This window comes from Trachymyrmex cornetzi, unplaced genomic scaffold (assembly GCF_001594075.2).
Source record: "Trachymyrmex cornetzi isolate Tcor2-1 unplaced genomic scaffold, Tcor1.1 scaffold320, whole genome shotgun sequence".
In the NCBI taxonomy this organism is placed as follows: Eukaryota; Metazoa; Arthropoda; class Insecta; order Hymenoptera; family Formicidae; genus Trachymyrmex; species Trachymyrmex cornetzi.
The window spans coordinates 1090693-1096768 of record NW_017297898.1 but is presented as its reverse complement, the minus strand read 5'-3'; positions in this window follow the sequence as shown (position 1 = coordinate 1096768).

Sequence of the window (6076 nt, the reverse complement as noted above, 5' to 3'; positions counted from 1 at the left end):
AAAGATGGGTAGCTGAATTTAAACGTGGTCGTACCAGCTTAGCTGATGATGAGCGTTCGGGACATGCGTTTGAGACGACCAACAACTGCGACCACCACCGATAACATCGAAGAAATTCATCAATGATAATGGACAACCGTCGAATTAAGAATAGAGAGATAGCAGAGGCTGTTGGCATATCAAAAGAACGTGTTTGTCATATATTGACTGAAGAATTAGGCATGCGTAAGTTAATCGCGCGTTGGGTGCCACGCTTGCTCACTCTGGATCAAAAACGCATTCGAATAAACATTTCTAAGGCCCTGTTGGTGCGGTTTAAGCGAAACGAGTCGGATTTTTTGCGTCGATTAATAACGGTTGATGAAACTTGGGTCGACCACTTCACTCCTGAAACGAAAGAACAATCAAAACAGTGGTGCGGTTTAAGCGAAACGAGTCGGATTTTTTGCGTCGATTAATAACGGTTGATGAAACTTGAGTCGACCACTTCACTCCTGAAACGAAAGAACAATCAAAACAGTGGACTAGCTGCGAAGGGTGAATCTGCTTCGAAGAAAGCGAAGACAGTTTTATCGGCGAGAAAGGTGATGACGACTGTTTTTTGGGACAGTGTTGATCGACTATCTTGAAAAAGGTAAACCAATAACAGGGACGCACTACGCATCATTGCTTGACAAGCTGAAGGCAGAAATTGAGAAAAAACGACCGCATTTGAAAAAGAAGAAAGTGCTGTTCCATCAAGATAACGCACCGTCTCACACTTCGGCGGTCGCTATTCACGAATTGCGGTTCAAATTAATTGACCATCCACCATATATTCACCAGATCTGGCCCCCAACGACTTTTTTCTGTTTCCTAGGCTCAAAGTTTGGCTTGGAGGACAGAAATTTTCATCGAACGAGAAGGTCATCGCATCCGTAGACGCCTATTTTGCAAAGCAAGACGCTCAGTATTATTTGAATGGATTAAAGGGGTGGGAATATCGCTGGAAAAAATGTATCGACTTAAAAGGAGACTATGTGAAAAAATAAAATTGAATTTGACCGAAAAATTACTTGTTTCTATGTTAGGCTCAAAACTTTTCAGATCAATCTCGTATATATATATATATTTTTTTTTTGTTTTATATATATTATATATATTACACATTGAATATATTGTATTTTTTTTATGTGGCGTATTACTCGCATGGTGGCATATTTTCCCCCAATTTTCAGCACTTTCGTATTTCTTTATTTTTAATAACAAAAAATGAATATATTCAATTCTAATTATACACAAATAGTAGATAAAGGATGAAAAAGATCAGTATGTAAAATTATTTTAAATTGAACAAATAATTACTAAAAAATCTAATTTCGCTTAAGTGTGGTATATTCCCCCGACTTACCCTACAATCAATATGACTAATATAGACATTCCTATGGAGAAGAGAAGAATTATGTAATGTGTACACATTGTTCCTGTATTTTACATAGTTTTTCATAATACCTTCATAATATCGCAATCAAAAATTAACATTTATATTTTATAATATAACTTTCACGTTTGTCTCATATAAAATACCTACTTGGTTAAAAAAAAAGGCTAATTATAAACATTTTTTGTGTGTATTAAAATATTACAATAGATTTCATGTGATATAATTGTGATATCCAAGTTTAGTTCTAATATTCTTTAATAATTTTATTTAAATCTTATTTTATTTTTGACTATATACAGTAGTAAGTAGGTATATTTTACTAAAGATAGATATATGTTAATTTTAACATTTTTGCATGTCTCAGAAAATTCACTATACGTCTATGAGTTAAAATTAACATTTTATTTTTTACAGTATAGTCATCGATTGTCTAACATGGCAATGCTCGGTCTATGTTTATGATTTATACATATTTATAAGGTGTATAATATCTGTACAATGCGGATGTTAAGATCGATTAGGTAAGGTTAGATTAGGTTATATCAGATTATATCGTTATGTAATATAAACAGAGGACGATGGAAAATCGAGGATGTGTAGGGGAGACCGGGGTCAATTGTCACAGTTTTTAATTATTGATTTTTAGAAAAAAGTGGATGCCTGATTTTGAAATATTATATGCCTTACAATATATCTACATCCTTTAGGTATTAAAAAAAATATTACTCGTGAATTCATCATATCATAAAAATAAGTTATTTAATTTTAAATAACTTATTTTAAATAATGCCGCGAAAATATGACACTTAACCCCGTGTTCTGGATTGATTGTCACACGTCTAAGATTGGCAGTAGCATATTTGTTATGGACAACACATATAAAAAACACAATTTTTATTTTAATATCAATTCTATATTTTGAGAAATAATAGTAATTATAGTATTAATACAAATAAAATAGTTATTTTAATCATAAAATACGTAATTCGTTTTTGTATCATAGTTTCTATATGAAAAATGAAAAAATATATATCTATAATATATGAAATATTATATATTTGTAAGTATATTCTCTGAAAATATGTCCTCTAAAGATATTAAAATTAATTGTCACCTAATCTCGTCTCATTTTGGTCAATCTACCCCACATAGCCATTTTTAATAAAAGAGATTGTATTCACAAACTTAGAATAATGATTACTTAATTGTAGCAAAGATCTTCTAAGATATGTCATCTTCTATGAATACAGGGATATTACGATTAATAATGCCAAAGACTTGTCAGACAACAAAATAGGTGATTATAAAAATTTACTCACCAACTTCATTTTCTCAAAAATCGCTATAAATAATATATACAATGCTTGTGGTGCAAACCATTTTACACAACAAATTAATATTATATCAGCTATCTACAGTCAAAAAAAGAGATTTTTCTGCCGTGTCTTGTTTGAGTTATAAGCATTTTGACAATCAACCCCGTACGACAACCAGCCCCGGTCTCCCCTATAGTTTTTCATGACCAAATAATGATATTTAGTTATAAAAACCGATAATTTTATTATTTTTATTATCGACTTGTATTCTTAGAATTATTGTACGTTTGTTTCCTTCTCTATTTCGACTCTATCGCAACAAAATATCATATATTTGATGGTTTTTTAGAATTAAAACATTAAGAAGAATCTTTATGTATAGCTCACTTTCATAGCAAAAATCTTATGCTAATTTACTCACTTTAATCACATTTTTACATATGTTCCCTTCTTATTTATGAAAAACTGATTGCTCCATGTGATACTACGGCTCAAAAATGCGGATAAAAAGAAACATTTAACTTTTCGGAGCAAAAATCGACGATTTTTACCCATCCTTCTTTACTATTTATATATTTATTATTATTATTTATTTACGCTATAACACACATTCTACAATAAGCTATCATAGTTAAATGTGAGAAGAATAATTGATAATGATTGGTTAATTTCTAGCTTCTGATTTCTGATTTATTACTAATGGTTTATTATGGAATGTTCCACGCATTGCTCATATGGCTGAAGTTATTAAATATATTACGTCTATTTCATATATCATATTTGTTTTAAAAATTTACAATTTTTAATCACAAAGTATCAATTTTTTGTAATCATCTATATGACATCTTTGACATTTAATATTAAGGATGTGAATTTTTTTGTCAGATCTTTGTAGGAATAACGAAATTATAATTTTCTTAAAAATAGTAAATGGTTACTAAATCTTGAATTGTTGCACTGTAATTATTAATGTGACGTGTTTTGCTAAATAATAATACAAGTACCGAGTTTTTTCGTCCATTTAGATAATATGTTTTGTAAGAGACTCATGCTAGACAATTGCACTATGTCGATCTTATAAATTGCTATCTTTGTTTAAAATAAAAATCTTTTAACTATCATTCATTTACCTTAAATTGAGGAGCAACTCTATTGACCTGGCGATTGGAATCGATTATGCATAATCATCTAGCACGCAGCTTTGCATTTATATCGTAAGTTACCTTGTACTTTGCTCTTCCGTATGAGAGTATCTTCCTATGATGTGATCTTATAACCTCGATGTATATGTATTAATATTACATACCACAATGTGTGTTCTACCTATATATTAATTACAATCGATGCAACAATGTTTTATTTCCAATTAGTATGATAATTTAGGAAAGAGATTTGATGGAATAATTAAAAAAAGAGCAGATTTTACTTTGTCTGTAATTTAAAATAAGTTTTTCTGCGACTTAAGTTTGTTTTGGAAATTGTAAATTTAAATTTGAATTATTTTGTATTATAATTATTTTATTTAAATAAATTTATAATTTAATGAGCTTTTACTGCATAATAATTTTAGCGGTATTCATCAGCCTGATTTATCCAAATTACTTAATCATACTGATAAGTTTTATACAAATTGTTAGAAAAGATTTTCACGTTTTCAATAATAGTTAATTTTGACTATGTAAAATGTATATATGACGTTCAATTTCACTCACTATTTTATTCTTATACTTTAAGAATTAATTTTACAAATATTCTGCACATACATATAACTATTGAGCTGGTTATAATATATAACTATTATATTCTATTTACATACACGTGTTTAAGTTTATTTTCTAACGCTTTTAAAATTGAATATTTATTATAGATAGTATAGATATTATATGAAACACATAAAATATGTATGGAGGATGTTTGCTTATAAATCGATTGCCTACAGATCGATTGCCTACATGTACCTATTATTACTTCGATTGCTTATATCCTACACATACTGTTCTCTCCTACATATACTGTTTAAAAGCACAAATTCTGTTTTAAAATACAAATTTTCTGCTTCAAAAACACGAATTCTCTGTTTTAAAATAAATTCTCTGCTTTAAAATACAAATTCTTTACTTTAAAACACAAATTCTTTGCTTTAAAAATACAAATTATTTTCTTACTTAAGGGGGTTAATTCCACCCTGAAACTTTCAAAAAAATTTTTTTTTATTAAATCGTTAATTTAGAGTCTTAAGAATATAAAATTTTTGATCCAAAAGTGAAATTCCTAATATTAACGAAGATGTATAGTTGATTATGTCGAGTAATGCACAGCAATCGGTGCCTCCACACCACCAAACTGTTCCGTTTATGAATAGTTCCGTCATTATTTGACATTATAGTTACATATCTATACTGTAGATGACGTTGACACACAATTTTAATATATGTAAATAGATTAGAGTAATTCCGGCAAATACGCCGCGCTGGGATTTACGTTGCAGAAGTCAGAAAAAATTTTCCCGCAACTACTCTGTTACATACCGTTATGTTATATTAGTATTGTATTATGATTTCAGCTTCTTACAGTTAATATTAATGAAATTATTATGAGTTGAATCGATTTGTCACTGCAATAGTAACGCCATCATAAATTATAATCTATATAAAATAATTTAATGTAGGGCGTGTAAAAGACTTAGTGGTTATTTCGATACATACGTGTAGTGGAATAGTAAAGCATGTTGTATAGCAAAATACAAGTGCTTTGTTTTCGTATTCTTTGTTTAGTTTGTTGTCTTGTATATCCCATCTGTTTGGCGGTTCAAAGTCAGCAACAAAATCGGAAATGGGTATATTTCGATAGTACACGTTACAAAGTACATTTTAATACCAAAAACTTGCGAGCAACAAATTCTTTAAACAATGTTTAAGAGAACTTTAGCGCGCGGGGCAAGCGCGGCCGATATAAATAATTGATTTTTCATGTGTCACAGTTAGCAACAAAATCGGAAATGGGTATATTTCGATAGTATACGTTACAAGGAACATTTTAATACCAAAAACTTGCGAGCAATAAATTCTTTAAACAATGTTTGAGAGAATAAGGTGCTCGGCGCGGGCGCTGATGCTGATAAACTAATTATTTTTTATGTGCCAGAGTTGGCAACAAAATCGAAAATGGACATATTTTGATAATATATACCCGAGCAGAAATGAATCTAACCAATCTGATTTACCATCTAGGCACTAGACAGTATTAACTAGATAAGATTTCTAACTCGTCACTGGATAGGCGCTAGCTAATATTTCGTAATATCAATAAATTTGTCTAGTGACTGCCTAGTAATTAC